This window comes from Crocodylus siamensis, chromosome 1 (assembly GCF_052110815.1).
Source record: "Crocodylus siamensis isolate JL-2025a chromosome 1, ASM5211081v1, whole genome shotgun sequence".
Taxonomy (NCBI): Eukaryota; Metazoa; Chordata; order Crocodylia; family Crocodylidae; genus Crocodylus; species Crocodylus siamensis.
The window spans coordinates 112,393,248-112,414,849 of record NC_143395.1 but is presented as its reverse complement, the minus strand read 5'-3'; positions in this window follow the sequence as shown (position 1 = coordinate 112,414,849).

Genomic DNA, 21,602 nt, shown 5'->3' with positions numbered 1-21,602 from the left:
GAAGGTGAAAGGTGTGCACAAAGAGTAGTTGTTCCTTAAGGCAAAGGAAGTCCATTCCCATGTGGAGAAAAGGTAACAGAAGGGCTGGGAAGCCCTCTTGTCTAAACAGGGAAATCACAGTCCTCCTAGAAAAGAAGAAAGACGCTTATAAACAATGGAAGCTTGGGGCAGGTACCAAGGAGGACTATTCCATGACAGTCTACATTTGCAGGGAACAGATAAGAAAGACTAAAGCAGTAACCAAACTTAGATTAGCAACAGGAATCAAGGACAACAAGAAGTCCTTCTTTAGGTACATAGGGAACAGGAGGAAAACAAATGGGAGTGTGGGGCCATTGCTTAACAACTCAGAAGAGCTGGTTACCAACATCCGGGAGAAAGCTGAACTCCTGAATGATTACTTCACCTCGGTCTTTCACCGGACCAAGGGGAAAACAACGCCAGGTAGAGTACAGGATGAGCACGGTAGGAATAATTGCCTTCCTACTATTGCCATAGAATTGGTGTACAACCAATTAAAAAAATTAGACGTATGCAAGTTAGTGGGACGGGATGATCTTCATCTGAGAGTGCTGAAGGAGCTGGCCAAAGTCATTGCGGAACCCCTGGCGAAACTTCCACAATTCATGGCACTCTGGAGAAGTTCCTGAGGACTGGAAGAGCACCATCCACAAGAAGGGCAGGAGGGAGGACCCAGGTAACTATAGGCCAAACAGCCTAACTTCCATTTTAGGGAAATCCTAGAAAAGTTCATCAAAGAGTCTATCTGCGATAAGCTTGCAGAAGGTAAGATTCTGAATGACAGCCAGCATGACTTCATTGCACGCAGGTCTTGCCTTACCAACCTCATCTCTTTCTATGACCAAGTCACTCACCACCTGGACATGACAGAGCAGGTTGACATTATATACCTAGATTTTCAAAAGGCCTTTGATCTAGTATCCCATGATGTCCTCTTGAGAAAATTGGAGGGTTGTGGGCTTAACTCTGAGACAATCAGGTGGGTGAGAAACTGACTGCAAGATAGGACCCAGAGAGTCGTAGTGAGCGGATCTGTCACCCTGGCGAGAAGTGGGTAGTGGTGTCCTCCAGGGGTCAGTGCTTGGTCCAGTACTTTTCAACATCTTTATTAATGATTGGGATGTGGGGGTGAAGAGCTCATTGGCCACATTTGCAGAGGACACCAAGTTATGGGGGAACATGGTCATGCTTGAAGGTAGGATACAGATACAGGCAGGCCTAGACAGGCTTGCAAGTTGGGCAGATCAGAATCTGATGAAGTTCAACGTTGAGAAATGTAAAGTGCTCCACCTTGGGACGAGCAACCTCCAACACACCTAGAGACTTGGCAGCACCAAACTGACTAGCACCATGAATGAAAGGGACTTGGGGGTAATAGTAGAATACAGTTAGAATATAAGCTGGCAGTGCGATGCTGGAGCCAGGAAGGCAAATAATGTTCTAGCATGCATCAATCAATGCATCTCCAGCAAAACCAAGGAGGTGATTCTTCCGCTCTACTCGGCACTGGTAAGACTGCAGCTGGAGTACTGCATCCAGTTCTGGGCACCGCACTTGAATGAGGATGTGGACAAGTTCAAAGAGCAGCCACCCATATGATCAGTCTTACACAGCAAGCCACATGAGGAAAGGCTGAGGAACCTGGGACTTTTCAGCCTGAAAAAAAGAAGGCTGAGAGGGGACCTAGTATCAGCTTACCGCTACACTAGGGGAGTACATTAAGGGCTCAGTGAGCAACTGTTCACCAGGGCACCTGAGGGGAAAACTAGTAGTAATGGTCACAAACTCCTGGAAGATTGATTCAGGCTCAACATTTGGAAAAACTCCTTCACAGTCAGTGTCCAGACTATGGAATAAGCTCCCTTCAGAGGTGGTGCAATCAGCTACCCTGGAAATCTTCAAGTGGAGACTAGACAATCACCTTGCTGGCGTCACCTGACCCCCATTTATATTTCCTGCTTGGTATAGGGGGCTGGACCTGATGGTCTTCCAAGGCCCCTTCCAGCCTTACAATCTATAAATTTTGCAGGGGGCCCCAAAAAACTAGGCCGGCCCTGGGTCTTTGAACATCCTTGTCTAAAATGCTTCAAATTTTCGCAGAAGTAGGATATTAAAGTAGATGACAATAGTCCATTCTAGAGTAGCAATCTTTTCTTTCCCTAACCAGCTTTTAAACCGAATTGGACCCACCAGTCAAAAGATGTTTCCACACAACATGTAACAACATTTGATAGAGCTTGCAACACATTCTTAAGATCTACATTATACGGATCTTAAGATCTGAGTCTGTTAGCTCTATGAGGCAGCTGATAGTTTTGGAGTTGCGCACACTCACTAGCAGTCTGCTAATGCCCTACGGTTAAAATTATTCAGAGGTCTACAGCTTGTCTTAACTATTGGGATGAAATAAAGGTTGTGAGACACTTATGACCTGAACTTAAAACATAACAGTTAGTCCAAATCAAACCCTCGATTTAGAGCTGTAAAAAAAAATGAGACAGACAGTCAGGTGCAGGAATACAGGTAATATGCCCAGCACAAAAGAATCATCGCTTACCATCCAGGTGTATGCAGCATGGACTCATGTTCCAAGTGTAGCCTTGTCATCAAGCATAATGGCTAGAGAGCCATGCAGTGAACCAGTCTGGGGGTGCCTGCAGCACAATAGCTGTTGGGTTCCACCTTCTAAGGAAAATGGCTGTAATCTCACCATGGGCATGACCCAAAGCCTGCTGAAGTCAGTGGGATTACTTCACTGCGCTTTGGCTCAAACCCTAAATGACTGTGGCCACCTGGAAATCTCAGAGCAGCCTTTTAATAATTATCCAATTTAGGCTGTGGACAGACATGTGTAAGTCCTTTAGCACTTGGTAATGCTACACAAATGTACTGGTGAGTGTGTATAAGTAAGTTCTGAGGTCCCTCAGGTGTAGTACTACAAAGTTGCCTCATGGCATGGTCACCAACCAGACTATAGGGAGTTGCCCTTCTGCTCCCTCCTGTTACTGGGAAGACAAGGCTGTCCATGAACCCAATCACTGACAGCTTGTTTTCTCCTCCACGGGAGATCAGCAGGTAGCTGACCACTGACAGATTTGTTACAGGCAGCAGTCTCCACCGCCATGGGGGCAGTAGAAGCAATCCCTGCCAGTCATCAGAACAGCATCAGTGGTCCCCATCTCTATGGTGAGTAGGATTGCAGGCTCAGCTCTGCTTTACCAAAGACTGATATTGGGACAGCACCTTTTGTACACCCCCTTGGAGGAATTGGCAGAGTGGAGCACTGTGGGATATTGGGAAAGTAAGAGACCCCCTATATTATGAAGTGCAACTGTACAGATATTACATCTGGTGCTACAAAACATAACACTGCAGAGAAGTTTCTGTTTATCCAGCAACATTTCTATAGCACTTGCACTGCTGTTGTAGTGCTACAGGCAGGGTGCACATCTGCACACCCAATTTTGGTAGTGCTACAAGAGAATATATAGGTGCTACAAAAATACTGTCTGTCCATGGCCTTATTTTCTCATTGCCTTTGCTTCCCAATTTCAATTTTTGTATCTCTGCTACAGTATAGCAGGAAAGCCTTTAAAGCTGCTATCAACATATGCAAATATTGTATTAAATATGAAATTAACTTACGGGTTTCAAATTCTGTGTGCATTCCTCTACCCCTTCAAAAATATGCACTTAACTTGGACTGAGTCTTCTCTAGTTTGAGTCAGAATTATGTGATCTTATTTCAGGCATTGGCATGCATGTCAAAATATACTGAACTAGCTAGAAGGGCAGCAAATCAAAATAGCATGGCTTTGTCTTTGCTAAATGGATTGCAATTGACAATTTAAAGATTTAATAAATATGCCTGCTGATTGGTATTGCAGGAGAAAACATGAATTTCAAATGACAGCGTTGAGTTTTGAAAGGCTTCTAGAGCTATCCATTCTCATTACCAGTTCCTTCCACTCTTTGACATTAAGTGATACCTTTACATGATAGTTTTAAAGTACATGTATTTTTAAATGTACACAGTTATGGAGTTCTTTCATTTAAGCATTTGAAAAGTCTGCTGGTCTTCTGCAATAATATATATGCAGCAGGGCCTGTAATTACCTTGGCAGGCTCAAGGCACTGATAAAAAGATTATATTTTTGAAAAGTAAAGTCTTCAAACTTTCCCAGTGTTTGGCAGGAAACCTGTTCCTGTGTTGTATTTGGAGCAAAACTAGGGAGAGAGCCTGCAGCCAGGAGCTCCAGTGTAGGCAGCAACTGTTAAATTTTAAACGAAACTATATTTGACACTAACGGAGGGAAGGAGAGAGGAAGACAATTAGTGCTAGAGTACTAGAAGCAGCTGTTTAATTATTTGTTTTGCCTTCTGGCTGCCAATGTACAGTCTTATTTAAATAGTTCTAGAATGGGGTACTTTCTATTAAATTAATTCACTAATGCAGGCTTTTGCCTTTTTAGGGGGCTGTCTCCAAAGTGAAGTTATCTTCACTTTTCAAAAATTGTTATGTTAGCCAAGAATGCTGTTCTCTCTCTCTCTCTCTCTCTCTCCCTCTCTCTCTCTCTCTGTTTTTTACAATGAACTTTTAAGGGAAATAAAGAATTCAGAACAGTTTTGGGTATGGCAGATGGCCTACAGTGATCCAATAGGATGTAAAACTCCAGTTAGGTAGTCACTTGGCAATTGCACATGAGTTAGCCTGTGTTTCCATAGAGATGTTAAATGTTTTCAGTGCTGTCTGAATTTGTACTTTTCAAAATGTGAGTGATTAAGAAAGAGTAAGGAAAAGATAAGATAAAATGAAAGACTTATGACTCTGCAGCCTTTAGGACAGTATAATTAATTTTTGTCTTCTCAGGGGACCCTATGCCTCTTAGCCTTGTGTAGCCTGGGGACAGGAAGAATGACTCTGTTGCTTCACTCCTTTCTGGCTAGAAAGTAGCTCAGTGACCTCAGCCGTGAATATGTCTGCCAGCTATTTTATCCTTTTTCCTTCAGTGAGCAACACGCATGTATGCGCACGTGTGCAGTGAGTAGCAGTTGTGTGGGTTGTTAATACTGTTGTGTGGAATAGGGTTAGTTTCTGAAATTAAGGCACTCCAAAATCAGACCATAATAACATAGGATGAAATCCTGCCTGGCTGAAATCAGTGTGAGTCTTGCCATTGATTTCACTGGGGTCAGGATTTCATTGTGGCTCTCGCACTGTATTTTTTGCAATGTATAATTCAGATGTAATCCTGTTTTTAAAGCTTACATGTGAAGTGAATGTGAAAAAGTCACTCAATGTTAAAAATTCACTGAAAAACAGCACCCTTCTTTGCTTGCCTGGATAAAAGTAATCCAATCCTTCCCCCCAACCTCCTCTTTGAACTGTAAGATGAAACCATTAGGTTGCATAACTTTATGAAACGTTACATGCGTGGGTACCATGGTAATGGGGAGTGCATAAAAACCCAGGCAAATTGACCACTTATAAACTGGTGTGGATAGGTAAAAGAGCTTGTAAGAGATAAGGAGACTAAGGAGTTATGATGATCTCCCCACCACAGACTCTTCCTTGCTTCCCACAAATATCAGTGTCACTACCATTGGCAGACATGCCATGCTGCTATTGGCCACCAAACCCTTCCTTTATGAGGAAGTAAAGTGATTTCTTCCCTACCCAGAAAGATCTTAGGCAACAGCACCAGAAAGAGTGGCAGTTTCTCCTGTTCAGCACAAACAGGGAGCATTTAGGACTAGCATGGAGGCAATGGGTGCAGTGGTCTTTATAGGCTAACAACATCCAAATGTCATCTTCGTAAAACAGGAAAGAAGTTCATTGTGATTTAATGTCTCAGCTAGTATCTAGGTGAGGCTGGGACCTGGGGGAGAGTGAGTTGGCTGGAAGTCAGTGTAGAGAAGTTGATAATGTGGCCAGGAGCTTAATGGTGGGTGTATGAGTGGGATCCAAGCCTCAGGTCCTGTCTAAGGGACTCGAATGAAGCTATGGGGTGTCTCACCCCTGAGAACCCCCTCCTCCCTGCACTCTGAACCTTCCCTGCGGTGGCTGCAGGTCCGGCAGGAGGGAGGGCAGAGCAGCAGCGGTGCAGCAGACACAAGGTTGGGGAAAGGGAGATGCCACCTCATTTTCTTTTGCTATTGAAAACCAGTGTTTAAATAGCTGCTGGACAGGGGCAGATCCAGACAGGCTGCAGTGGCATGGCTGCACCTCCCTTTTGGATTGGACCACACCATGGGAGCTTCTAGATTTCTGAGGCATTAAAAGAAGTGAAAATTTTCCTGCTCTCCTCTTTCCCCCCTTCTCCCCATCCTTCTCCTGTTGTTTTCCCTGCAGTCCTGTGGGTGGGGGAAGCACCAGAGCTATTCCTGTCTGCCCCAGCTGGGCTGCATGTGATGCGGGCTCAGTTGGGGATGCGGAAAGCAACAGTGGGGATGGGTTGGGGGTATTACCTTCCCCACGCCGGCTGAAAGGGAGCGGGGGGACTATTCTGCCCTACTGTGACAGTGTTGGCCAGTTACACCTTTGAATATGGTGTAGAAAAAGCAATAAAGGAGATGGAAGAGAAAATACCAGCCTTGCTGCTTGCGGGCATGCCCACCATTCATTACCAGATTTCACAGCTTAAGGAGTTTAGACAGGTAGTGGTTGCTAGATGACACTGTGAGGACAATAATTGACATGGCTTTTTGCAGTGTGTGCTTAGCCAGATGCAGACCTTATGGCTGTTGCCCATGCTGTCATGTCCAGATTAGAGAGCTTCAGGGTGCTCTGTGAGGCTGTGCTGTTAAAGGTGTGCATTGACTGAGGCATGTGCAGATCCCGTCAACATGCTTTTTTTAGCAACTCTTTCTGGGAGAACGCAACACAGGACGCCAGGATCTCTGCCTGTTGCCTCTTGGTCTGTGTGGAGTTTAAAGGGTGGCTGTGGCCCCTGAGATAAAAACTGCGTATTGGAGAGATTGTCACTGTCCTGTGAAACCACACACCATGATAGCTCTGAGAAGGAGAAGCTTTCAAGTTTGATGCCCTCGTTCTCAAGGAGATAAGATCTGTGAACATCCCAGGACTTTTAAGTTGTTCCTCACTTTGGCCTGAAACTACTCAAATTTGGAAGATCTTCCTGGCATACTGCAACACCCGGCTTTGTAGTGGAGAAACAAGGATGCATTCCCTAGAGGAGACATGACAGGTTAATCAGCTGAGTTTTTTACTCTTCTGTGATCATTTAATACTTTTGAGTGGTCATCATTACATATAATTAATTGGTAAGGTCAAGAAACACTGTCTGTGGGTGTTTATTATTAAATCTAATAATAATAAATAACTGCTTGAAGCAGAAATAACTTCTTGTACATGTAGAAGGGGAACATCATGCTTAGTGTGTCTGTTCTTCGATTCCTCCAACCCCAGACCTCTGCTACGTGAAATTTTGCAGAGGTGTCATTAGTGGCTACATGGATAGGGGGGATACCTGGGTTAGTAGGCAATCAGGACTCATTGTAGAGATTATATCTTTTATCTTTTAAGATATCATCTCTACTATGAGTCCTGATTATCTTTTTCTCTAGACCAATATGGCTACAACGTGGATACCTGACACATGGTTTAGTGGGGGCCTGTCTGATTTAGCTATCCCTTTCCCACCTACATTTTCATGCCAGGCTTTTTTCTTTGGTTTTCATTTCTCTGAGTTCCACCAAACTGAACAATGAAGAGCAGTGAAGTAAAGCATTAAGTCACAATATTTCATATCCAGCTTCTTGCTCTACAGCTGACCCTTATAAATGGCAGTGCCCTCTCAACTGCTGTAAGCGCCTCCTTCAGCCCTCCCAATTTTAAATAAGTTAAAACTGATGTGTGTATGCTACACATTTCAGCTGCTATGCATTGTATTGCCAAGTAAAATGCTCAAGGGAGGAGCCTAGTCTATTTTTAAATTTCAATTAAATTCTTCTGTTAAATAGGAAAATAATAATGCATGTCATGTGATTTCCAGCATTATGAATGCTCTCTTGCAATCAAATTATGTCAATTGTACATTAGATTGGAACTGTGTAGCCAGCTTTGTGTTATCTGGCCTCACCTTAAATGATGCAACATCACCAGGCTATTCCCAGGCTCTGAAAGGGGATGGCCAACCCTGTTTTGTTCATCTGGTCCCTGGAGACAGGTGATACTTCCTTTCCAAGCAGTTCTCTTGCTCATCTTCTACAGTTCATTTCCAACCAGGGTTTGCAGGACAGCTGCAGTTGGTAATGACTATCTGTGGCACAGCTGTCAAGTGCACTTGATAATATTGAAATTTCCTTCTTATTCTTTTGTAAACATGGGGTTTTATCTCGTAAATCTCCAGTAAGCTGTTTGGGACCCTTTACTCCCATTGGCTACCGTGGGAGTTGTGAAGGCCTTTAGCAACATGCACAACAGAACCCTTAATTATTTAAAATTAGTGCATTGTAACAGCATTTTCCATCCCACAGGATGTCTGGCAACTGCTGAGGGGGCAAAACCAGCTTGGGAAATCTCTGGGTGTTAATATCCTTGCAGTATTAGTGTGGTTCTTTGCTTATACACTAGGGGGCAGCTAGGGAACTAGATGTCAGAGGCTCAGCCTTCCAGAGCTAATAGACTTGCTGGCCTGTCCTCTCCTGTGCTTCACCCCAGTTCCCTGCCATAGCTGTTTTCAAGTGCTTGTTTGCCTCATAGGGTTGTGTTATAAGTTTCCCCTGTTTCCACCATTTCCCCTTTTTCAGTGCTACAGCTCTTAATGAAAACATGGTACATCTTTACACCTACTGCTCAAGTCCCTGTTGTTACAAGCTAGCTGTATAAATGGGAGAAGTATAAAGTGTTCGGGACATTATTTTCTGTGCTTTTTGCTGCTTACACATTTAGGCTGTGTTTACAGTCCTCCCCCATCCTTACCTGGCACAGTGTTCAGCTGGCTATTCTGTTGTCTAATCCAGGGTTTAGTAATCTAAGTATTGATATGCTGCAAAAGTAACATAAGGCCATTTCTTCACCCACTCCACTCCCTGCTGGGTGCAGGTTAGCTAGGCTAGAGAGTGTGGTTATCTGCCTCTTCTCCTCTGCGTTTCATTTATTTCCCCATTTCTTCAGCATCCCTTAGTAAAGAAACACACTGTGATCAACAGCGCTCAGCAAAGTATCCACACTATGGATCCCAGGTGAAAAGCCTGTGTCTTCAGAGGTACTCCTGCCTCTGGAGTCAAATAATAGTTGGGCCAAATAATAGCTCTTTTTCCAATCACAAGTAAAAATAAGCTGACAGGGAACCTGACATATTTACTTTTGACTGATTTCTCATTTTTGTATCTGCTGCCATATAGCCAGATCACAAAACCTACTTGTTATGTCTCTGAGCAATGGTGGCATCTGCCATTGTTGCACGCCCTCAAAACTGGTGCCTGGAGCTGGTGCCCTGGTCTCCCACTTCTAATTATGTTGCTGTCGATTACCAGACAGAAACATTCGGTAACAGGAAGATTGTGACGAGGCATGTCTCATCTAACCAACACCTTAAAGCCATGAAATCAAAGGGAAAGGTTTGTGAATTATTTTCTGTCTTAATATTGCCTTCCACCCTATTGATGGTACAGGCTGTCTGGTTTTGTTTCCAGCTCCAACAGATCTTCAAAAGCAACATGCCCCTCCAAGCTGAACGGTTTGTGTTATTACAGACCAAGGGGGAGAAGTAGATTCCAGAGGCTTGTGCTTCTTACGGAGAATGCCCTGTCTAGTCCCCTCTTTCTAATACAAGTGGGGGTGGCCTCCAGTTACTAGAGCTGTGGCAATATGGCACAGAGAAAGAGACTGGAAATGCGTTTTTTGGCATCTAAGGTTTAAACATCCTTTACACTGCATATTGCATATTCAGCAAAAGTCACAGCCTCAACTGACTCATTGGTTGCACGTGTGAGGGATAAGGGATAGTCTGCAGAATATCTTTGAGTCTTGGGGCAACTTTTCTGTATGTGCGTGTTTTTTTGTAAATTTATTTTTGTCATCTTAGACCATTTACATATGAATTGCTTCTAATGAGGACTCACAAGCTCGGCTTTCCAGCAGACTTTCAACAAGACAAAAATTAAGAATACAATTATAGTATATGGTGTGGCAGAACAGTAGACAGAGAACTAAATGGTTCTTGTGTAAACAAGTCAGCCACTGTTGGTGGGTGGGGGACAGCTCAATTAGGGTTTGTTGGGCTAGTTGTTTCTGTGATTACTTCAGAGAATTTTAAAAATAGCAAATGATAATAACAGGCCTATAGATTCTGTAGCAAGTTTTCTGATTAATGCAAACCTTAAGACACATGCTACATTTTGTCTACAGAAATGGAGCGTTTATGAATTTTCTGGATATATTTTAACCTGTCTTCAGAGCCACATTTAGTCAGATGAATTGGCTTATAATTTAACTATTGCAAATGGCCTGTCACTGGGAGAAAGAGGTGAGAAAAGCTTAGGTAGCAATTAATGCTAAAATGGATCCCTTGTCCTCTACTTCTCAAAAAGTATTTTGATAGACTAAGAGCCAAGTGAGACTGAAAGAGTTTAGAAAATTCTGTTTGGAAAGTCATCTTCACCCAGAGCTTTTCCACCGCCCAAGGATTTTATGGTTACTTTTCATTTCTTCCTTTGTTATAGGACTACGTAACTGTTCTATAATTTCCTGAGGAATTATAGGTATTTCCAATTAATTTAAGAGACCTTGAGCCTGTTCAGATGTGGTAAATGACTCAGATTAGTTACTAGGCTCTTTAGAGCTCAGATATCTTTGAGATGAACAGGTTTCATAACACATGCACCAGATGACCAAGCAGAGGGATATTACTGTGCTTTCTTTATTTTCAAACCATGCTGCCAGAAATGGCTCAGTCATTTCTTTATGCTTGTGGTTTCTCTGCATGGAAGGATCATATCCACTAAGTGGATATCTTTATTTTTGCTCCCCAAACAACATAATTTGGGGATTGCATTACAGTAAACAGTGGCCACCACTTCTTCCTATATTGCTTCTACACAGCCACCCATGCAGATTACTCATGAACAGAGCATGTAAAGTACGAGTGGACTGAAGCTGATTCTTGTGGGAGTGGAATGCTCTTACATACCTATGGTGATGGAACCTGGATAAATAAGTATGGATCCAACATATTCTTATGTAGTCTGACCAGAAACTCAGGAAAATGGGACCACCAAATCAATACCCATATTCACATCAAGATTTCCTTGTTGCAGTTGACTGATTGACAAATGGTAGTGCAGTTAAATATATGACAAATCTGGCCTTTAGAAATTCTCTTACTTATTTAATCCCTTACAGGAATCTGGGAAATACTGAATTTTGATAGAGAAAAACAGGACAGAGTGTGGGCAAGAAAAAATCTAGTAGAGTAATAGATGCAGTGAGGCAGTCATTTGGACTCCAAGGAAACCCACACTGCATGTTGTACCCAAGGCACTCAATGGAGTCAGTTCAGTGGCCATAGAAGGAAAAATGGTTCTGTTTCTAAAACATGACCCTTCAGTTTTCCTTTGATAGACAGGTTTGTTTTAAGACAGTCACCTTTGGGTGTTAAATTACAGGAAAAATAGGTATTTGTGCACTCAGAGGGATTAAACAAGTGAACTGAGCACTCAAAGGAACGCAGGGGAGCTAAGAGGTCTCTTCCTTACTAGTAGTAGGGACCTGTGTAAAGCTTCTCTGTAGCTTTTTCTGAGGGCTAAAATAGAAGCAATGGACATGGATGGTTGCTGCCTTCCATCACGTACTGAAATAACAGATTCATACCAAGTGGACACGTGCTGGCTATACTAGTGCTTTGTCAGCCTATAGTTCCTGTGTGTCTGTGCTACTACATACAATTGTCCCTGCAAATGTGTTGCAGGGTGTGGGGAGACCTTTTGTGCTGGATCTCTTTATTTAGGTCTGCATGAATTTCTCATGTGTTTTTGGACTCTATGCTCCTCCCATCTTGTATGAAGCAATGGAAACAAATGATTGCCCAGCGGCTCCATTTGTGAAGAGACATTTGCCTTTTAGATATTTTATTAATTTTCAGCATTGTGTTAAATTAAGTGTTCACTCCTTATAGATTAACAAGCAATCCAAAGGCAGAGAATATAATACACCTCAACAACAAGGGATGACAATTCAATTCATTTATACCCTCATATTAACTCACATAAAACTCGCTGACATAAAATCGATTCTGTGCTTACTTAGCTAAATTGTGCTCCCCTTCAGTATGTTTAAGCTAAAAGAGAAAGAGAGTGAGAGAAAGAGAGTTCATAATTCATTTCTAAATAATATGTTATAGAATAATGATAATGAGAACTCTCACAATTCTATAGTTATTTTAAAATAAGAGGTTTTTATATGTACACACTACATAGAATATTAGTTATACTAGTGGGAAAAATATATAGATGTGATAAACCAAGGCCTGTTTTATCATTCATTATCATCTCACCTTTGGCAGATGAGGCAAATTTTCATTTCATGCTATATAATATCCTGCAAAATTAATTCTGCACAGTATAACGGTATATTTTAACTATATAGACACCTAAAGTGACATTTATACATGTGCTCTGGTTGTAGGGGGGGGAGAGGCACTTTAATTAGAGCAGTTCCAAGAGCCACTCTAATTAAAACGCCTGGAGAGCCTCATGTATGAGCATCCCTGTGCTTAAAAAGGGCATGGGAGCGCTTTATCTAAAGCTTGTCAAGTGAGCTTTAGTTAAAGTTCCCCTGCCACTATTTTTTAAGCTTGGGGACGCTGATACATGAGATGCTAGAGTCTGCTGGAGTGCGGTTATTAGCACGCTCTGATGTGCTGTAATTGCATACAATTTAAATAATTTCAGTTCAGGTGGACAGGGGCAGTCTATTGTTATATGTCTGTGATAGTGGTGGATAGTGGAATGACCTTCAGGGAAGGTTAGATGTGAAATAAGCAGGGGAAACTCTGACGAATAAGCAATTGTGGACCAAGAAGTGGCAGCACCACCAGGATGTGGTGATGACAGCAGATAGCAATGCTTTCCCTCCTGAAAAGCCACATATATACTTTGATGATGCTGTGACATGGCAAGTACAGGTCACCACTATAATAAACCTGCCTAGCCCTGAGCCATAGTCTACAAGTCCTCAGTGGCAGAGCAGGTGGAAGAAGATATTAGAATCTCAATGGCTGCAAAGGTAGGTTAAGGCTGCAGTGGAACAAGACCCCCAGTTGTCTTGGTCTCCTTGCCATTGGATCAAGGTCCCATGCTGCCAAGAGCCATGTGGAAGCTGATATGTTATAATTATAGCACATTGGAACAGCTTTGTTGCTCGTGTATAGGTGCCCCTAAACATCTAGAACCAAGACAGAAACAATAAAACGGGAACTTAGGCTAACACAGATCTAAATAAATAGTAAGCCACTCATTTTGACTAGAATTCCACAGGCAAAAAGCAAACATACAGAAAGATAGCACCTCATTTTGACACAGCACTCTTTGATATGCTTTCTGTATTTCTGCTAGTGGTATAGATACTCTTCAAAACAAAGGAGAAGGAAATCAGTATTCCCAATAACTTCAGCCTAGTACTTCAGTCCTTACTCATATTAGTAATGGCTGTAGGATAAAGCCCAAAATAATGACACCAGAGAAGAATTTTTGTCCTGCAAGGAAGTGCTTCTTGGTTTTTTTGGAACATAACACATAGAGGACCAATTTACAAAGCTGCCTTCTATCTGGGCCTTTATGTGCTGCACCTGCACGTAAGCTTCCACATGTCATCGGCCTGAGGAGGGGGCGGGCAGAACCCCACAACAGCAATTTATGCCCCCTGTGCCTGTTCCATCAATGAGGCATTACTTAAAAGGGCAGAGCTTAAGGGCAGCCAAAGGGCGAGAAGGAAGAAAAATAGTCCCTGTCACTTCACTTACTAGGATTGTAGACCCATTGCCAGAGGGGTCCATGATGTTTTGGGCATATTCCACAAATAGCAATCCCCCTTTTCTTCAGCAGTCCCTTGCAGTCAAGGACGATTGTCTTCTATGGTAGTCTTTTCTGTGTGTCCAAAGATGGCTGATGAGGCCTATCTGGGATTGACAGACTCTACTGTCGTTCAAATGTGTTTCCATGTGTGGTGGGTGGTGCTAGATTCTTGATTTGGTCTGTGACACACTGTTTCTGCCACTTCCACTTTTCCATCTCCTGTTTTTGTCATGAGGTTTCAAAGTACTGAGACCTGAGGTTTCAAAAGGTAGAGCAGAATACAGCAGATTCTTCCTCCATTTGGAGTGGTCCTGGGTGATAGTCTTTCATAAGTTGACATTGATGTTGCATTTTTTTTAAGTTGGCCTTAAGGACATCCCTGCAATGCTTTCTCTGCCTTCCTTTTGAGTGTATGCTTTGGCTGAGCTGGGAAAATAAAACTTGCTTCAGGAATTTAGAGTCAGACATCCAGATGACATGGCCGGCCCAACAAAGTTGATGTTGAATGATCATCCCTCAATGTTTGTGGTGTTTGTTTGCAGGAGGATGCTAAAATTGGTGCGTCTGTCTTCCCACCGGATTCAGAAGATCTTCCTCAGGCAGCATTGATGTCTGACAACTTTAGCTGTCTCCTGTATGTTGGCTATGCCTCAGCTCTGTACAGCAAGGTGGGGATCATGCCTGCTTGATAAATCATGACCTTGGTTATGGATCTGATGTCACAATCTTCAAACACCCATTTTTTTCAGGCATCCAAAGGCTGCACTTGCACATTTGAGGCGATGTTGGATTTCTTTGTTGATGTCAGCCTTCTGTGAGAGATGGCTACTGAGGCACGGGAAATACACAGTGTTTTCCAGAGTCTCACCGTGGATCTGGGTTACTGGAGCTGGGGACAGTTCATTAGGAACTTGCTGGTATAGGACCAACAAGCAAGGGCAATGTTGGACCCCTGCTAAACCAGATGGGGCAACTGACAACTGACGCCCAGGAAAAAGCCAACCTATTAAATAGGTACTTTGCGTCAGTCTTTCATCAGTCCCATGGGGCACCCATGCCTGCTATGGGACAGGGAGATCCGGGTGATGGGGATCCCCTACCCTCCATAAATGGTGACCTCGTGAAGGAACACCTTGAGAAGCTAGATACCTTCAAGTCAGCTGGCCCTGACAATCTGCACCCCAGGGTACTCAAGGAGCTGGCGAGCGTCATAGCCCAGCCCCTGGCACAGATCTTTGAAAACTCCTGGCGCTCTGCTGTAGTGCCCGAAGACTGGAAGAAGGCCAATGTGGTGCCGATCTTCAAGAAAGGGAGGAGAGTGGATTCAGCTAACTACAGGCCCATTAGCCTGGCTTCTATCCTGGGGAAGGTCTTAGAAAAGTTTATTAAGGAGGCCATCCTTGATGGACTGGCCCAGGCTAACATTCTGAGGGATAGCCAGCACGGGTTTGTTGCGGGTAGGTCTTGTTTGACCAATCTCATTTCCTTCTATAGCAGGTGACCTATCACCTGGACAAGGGAGAAGAGATTGATGTCCTATATCATGACTTCAAAAAAGCTTTTGATCTGGTATCCCATGATCACCTCTTGGCCAAACTGGCCAGTTGTGGCCTTGGCTCCACCACGATCCGCTGGCTGGGAAACTGGCTCCGTGGTTGGACCCAGAGGGTTGTAATTGATGGCAGTCACTCATCATGGTGCCCTGTGACCAGTGGGGTCCCTCAAGGCTCTGTCCTTGGACCCATACTGTTCAACATCTTCATTAATGATGTGGACATTGGAGTCAGGAGTGGACTGGCCAAGTTCGCCGATAACACCAAACTTTGGGGCAAAGCATCCATGCCAGAAGACAGGCGGGTGATCCAGGCTGACCTGGACAAGCTCAGCAAATGGACAGACGAGAACCTGATGATGTTTAACACCGAAAAATGCAAGGTTCTCCACCTTGGGAGGAAAACCCTGCAGCATCCTTATAGGCTCAGCAGTGCTACGTTGGATAGCACTACAGAAGAAAGAGACTTGGGGGTCATCATTGACCACAAGATGAACATGAGCCTGCAATGCGATGCTGCAGCTACTAAAGCGACCCAAACAGTGGCTTGCATCCATAGATGCTTCTTGAGCAAATCCCGGGACGTCATTCTCCCCTTGTACTCGGCCTTGGTGAGGACGCAGCTGGAGTACTGCGTCCAGTTTTGGGCTCCACAATTCAAAAAGGATGTGGAGAAGCTTGAGAGAGTCCAGAGGAGAGCCACGTGCATGATCAGAGGTCAGGAAAACAGATCTTACGATGACAGGCTGAGAGCCATGGGACCCTTTAGCCTGGAAAAGCGTAGGCTCAGGGGTGATCTGATGGCCACCTCTAAGTTTATCAAGGGTGACCACCAGAATCTGGGGGAACGTTTGTTCACCAGAGCGCCCCAAGGGATGACGAGGTCGAACGGTCACAAACTCCTGCAAGACCATTTCAGGCTGGACATAAGGAAGAATTTCTTTACTGTCAGATCCCCCGAGGTCTGGAACAGTCTGCCAGCAGAGGTGGTTCAAGCACCTACATTGAACACCTTCAAGAGTAAATTGGATGCTTATCTTGCTGGGATCCTATGACCCCCGCTGACTTCCTGCCCTTTGGGCAGGGGGCTGGACTCGATGATCTCCCGAGGTCCCTTCCAGCCCTAATGTCTATGAAATCTATGAAATCTATGAAATCTTAGTCTTCTGAATGTTAAGTGTCTGTCCCATTTTCTTGTATGCCTCAGTATAGATGTCAACAATTGCTTAAAGGTCTGCTTCTGAGTGAGCACACACTATAGTATCATCAATGTACTGGAGCTCAATGATTGAGGTCAGGGTGGTCTTGGTTTTGGCTTGCAGTCAGCTGAGATTAAACAGTTTATCATCCATTCAGTAGTTTAACTTCACTCCAGCTAGAAATGTGTTGGTGGTCAAATGTAGCATCTCAGCAAGGAATATTGAGAAGTGTATTGGAACAATGACCCAGCCTTGCTTAACTCCTTTTTAACCTCAAAGGGTGTGTCCACACATGCAAGCACATGTGCTTGCAGCAGCTCAAACAGAAGCGGTGTGAATTTGAGCTCAGGCTTTTTGCCTCAGCGCATGTGCCTGGGCATGCACTTTGGTGTAGGGCAAATTGTGCCACTTGGGGCAAAAATAACTCTGCATGACTCCTCCTGGATCAGCAGCTGGGGGGAGCTACAGCCCAGGACCAGCACCTGTGAGGCTGGAGATGAGCAGGGGAATGAGCAGGGGAATGAGCTAGAGACAAGCCCAAGAAGATGAGCTGAAGATGTTCCTCTGCTTATCTTCAGTCTCCTGCTCATTCCCCATCTCATCTGCAGCCTCAGGAAGATGGAGATGAGCAGGAGATTGAGCAGGATGCTGGAGGTGAGCAGAGAAATGAGCAGAAGGCTGGAGATCAGCAGGGGAATGAGCAGGGGGACGAGCAGGAGGTTGGAGATGACCAGGGGAACATTTCCAGCCTCTTTCCATTCTCCTGCTCATCTCCATCCCCCAGATCAGTCTCCTGCTCTGTCTCCAGTCCTCCTGAGGCTGGAGATGAGCAGGAGAATGAGCAGGAGGCTGGAGAGGAGTGGGAGAGTGATCAGGAGGCTGGACATGATTCAGGGGTTCTTCCGGTCAGTTCCAACTTCCTGATTGCTCTCCCACTCAGCTCCTGCCTGCCCCCACATCACTGCCCTGCCTGGCTCTGACCACTGCTGCTATTGCCAGTGAATGTGGAGGGATGGGCAGGAGAGCAAGTGGGGAGTAGGAGAATGAATAGAGAGCTGGGGGAACAAATGAGTTGGGGAAATGAACGGGGTGGGGGGAATAAATGGGGTTGGGGGAAAGAACAGGGTGTTGGGGGGAATGAATGGGAAGTTGGGGGAATGAACAGGGGGCTGGGGCCAGACGGACCCCCCACTTCTCCAGCCCCCCCAATCACCTACTTACCCTCCACAAAGCTGGGTCTGGGTCTCTGCAGCCTGTACTGCTGCTTGCCCCACACAGGCAGGCAGCGTGCTTCAGCACCAGGGCGACGGCCAGCCATAGAGATGCTCTGGCTGGCTACCAAAGCATCTCTATGGAAGACCAAGCCTCCAGTTACCTCAGGGAATTGGGACTGTGCTGTCGGGGACCATGCCCTTTTGGGGGCCATTCCCTGCCCTGCTTTTTCCCCCCCAGGGTATTTTTTGACTCCTGGATATCCAGGATTTTCATTTTGCCCCCACGCCACAAATTTGCAGCATGGGAATATTTTTTTTTGTTCCTGCATATGCCTCTTGCAGCATCTCAAAGGGGTTTGAAATTTTGCAAGAGGCATGTGCATGCTCATCCGGACATGTCCAAAGGGTCTATGATAGATCCATTACTGAGAACCACTGCTAGCATACCATCATGGAGCAGGCAGTGAACTTCTTTATCCCCTGCTTGAAGATTTCCATAGGGATTCCATCTGCTCCATATGTCTTGTTGTTCATCTGCTTGATGACTTTCCTCACCTTGTCAAGGGTTGGAAGGATTTTGAGATCATTCTGAGATCACCACTGGGTGCTGCAGGATGGAGTTGAGAATACTCTCAGCACCAGAGTCTTAACTGAGGTCTTCAAAATGCTTCTTCCAGCAGGCATTGATAACTTCCCTTTCCTTGATCAGGTCTCCTCCATCCTTAGGTCTCAAGGGGGTTGGTCTCTGAGTGCTGGTGGCACTGAAGAAACCATGCATGTCACGGATGTCAGTGAGATGTTGTATCTCCTTAGCCTTGTCTTCCCACTATTTGTTCTTTGTATTGTGGTTCCTCTTTTGAACCTCTGCCTTGGCTTGTTGGAGATTCAGTTTCTTTTGTTTGGATTTGGTGTCATTTTGCCAAGCACAGAAAGCATTGTGCTTGCAATCAGTCAACTCTTGGATCTCCCACTCTGTCATCAAACCTGTCTTGATGTTTCCTGGAAGAGAATCCAAGTGTCTCTTCACAGGCATTGATGATGGCAGCCCTGAGGGAACCCCCTATGCTGTTGACATTCTCTTGCTGTGGTTGATTGGAATTCACCAGTTTTTTGTTGAGGCACTGGTGGAAGAGGTCCCACTTGCTGGGTCCTTGAGTCCTTCAACATTCATCTTCAGTTAGCATAGCTTCTGCTGCAGCCATCATTTGGGAGCTAGTTTGAGTGACATAACTGAGTGGATGAATTGGTAATCAGTCTAGCAATCATCAGCTCCTAGCATAACTCAGGTGATGCGGACATCTTTGTGATCCTGGGCATGGACGATGACATAGTCAATCAGGTTCCGATTCTTAGATTGTGGGTGTTGCTATGATGTCTTGTGCCTGTTTTTCTGGCAGAACAGGATGTTGGTGATGGTGAGTCCATGTTCTGCGCATTTGATCATGAGGAGGATGCCACTGGAGTTGGCCTTTCCTAGTCCATCCTTGCCAATGGTTCTGTTCCAGAGGTTAGAGTCCCTTCCGACTCTGGCCTTGAAGTCACCAAGAAGAATAAGTCTGTCTCCCTCCAGAACATCAGAAAGTACTTGGTCAAGGTTACCGTAGAATTCCTTCTTGGTTCATCAGTGGTGTCAAAAGTGATGACAGAGGTATATTGGCTCCACGCCAACTTAAGACAAAGGGCCATGAGGTGCTTATTACAGCAAAAGCTCTGTTATCCAGCACCCATGGGAAATGGGGAGTGCTGGATAACCACATATGCCGGTTACCTGAGAAGTGTCTTTGCCTGGTTGGGCCACTGCCCCTCCCGCTGCGTCTGGTGTGCCAGGCTTTCACTTCCTGGCATCACTGTGCCAGGGGACAGGGAGGGTGGCCCCGCACAGGCGTCAGTGTGCTGGGAGGTAGGGGCCCCACACAGGCTGCTTTGCCTCAGGCCATGGCCTGAAGTTGGTGAAGTGGACTTGGAGAAACCAAAAGTGGAACTTCTGGTTTCTCTTTTGCCGCATTGACTGGCATGCTGGTTAATAGAGCATCCTGGTTAATAAAGTGCGGGATAACACAGCTTTTACTGTAATTCTGATAGGGAATGCACTGAATTGGTTTATGAGTTCATTCTTGATGGCAAAACCAACTCTCTGAAGTTGGTGTTCTCCTTTTTGTTTACCCTTCCAGAAGAAGGCATAGTTGCCTCCATGCTCTTTGAGATGCCCACCTCTTGCTTGCTGGGTCTCGCTCAATGCAGCTACACTGATGTTGTATCATCTGAGTTCTCAGGCCAAAATTGCAGTAAGGTGCTCTGGGCATTCACCATTAGGGTTGTCCATGAGGGTCCTGATGTGATATTCCAGGTCCTGAAAATGATGGTGCGTCTTTGCTAGTATTTTCGACCACAGTAAAGGTGATCCTACTGGACACAGTTTATCCAATCAGGAAGCAATTCAAAATACTGTCTTAGGCTATATTTAGGGCACCTTTTCTAGCCCCCTCCCCATCTGGTGTGAGCCGAACAAATCCTGAAGAGGGCTGCTCAGTCATAGTTAGGCCAAATCACACTCTTGTCTTGTCCAAGTGCTAGACAACCTTCTTATGACTGCCGCCTTCATGCCAATTCATGACTAGGAGCTTCCAGACCTCACAATCCTGCTCCCATTGTCATTAGCTGGTTGCCAAAGGGCTTGAGGAATGTGCTGGAAAAGCTGTTTTCCTAGAAGATACCTGTGTGCGACTGCTTTTGTTTTGTAAAGCTGCTGTACATCAGCTTCTACATGACTCTTGACAGAATGGGACCATGATCCAACGGCACGGAGACTGAGACAACTGGGGGTCTCACTCCATTGAAGCCTTCACCTGCTTTTGCAGCTGTTGAGATTCTAGTATCTTCTTCCACCTGCTCCACTGTTGAGGACTTGTAGACCCATGGCTGGTGGCTAGGTAGGCTTATTATAGTGGCAACCTGTACTTGCCATGTCACAGCACTGTCAAAGGATGCATGTGGCTTTTCAGGAGGGAAACCATTGCCATCTGCTGTTCTCACCACATCCTGGTGGTGCTGCTGCTTCTTGGTCCACAACTGCTTATTCATCAGAGTTCCCCCTGCTTATTTCACAGGTAGCCTTCCCTGAAGGTCATTCCATTATCCACCATATCCACCACCTGTGGATGCACTGGGTATCAGTACAGGTCTGCCCCACAAACGTATAGCAAGAGACTATGTCCCTATCCCCCCTGAATTTAAATGATTTAAACTGTATGTGTTTAAATTAACTGGAATGAGTCAGACTGGGATGCAGATTGCTAGGTTATTGGTGCATGAGGACACTCAGCAAAATGAACTAGAAGCATTCACCAAGACCCTGATAATACTCACTTATACTGCTTACTGCCATTACATGTAGGAAGAGTATGGAGAGTGCAGCACTCCAGGGTTTACTTTCCACTTCTCCCAGTGATCTTGTGCAGATAATATCACAACCACCCTGTGTCTCAGTTTTCTCCTCTATCATAAGATGCATGTGATGATACCTCACACAGATGTTTTGAAGCTCAATATCTGCAAAGTAATTTTGGTGATTCCTATCAC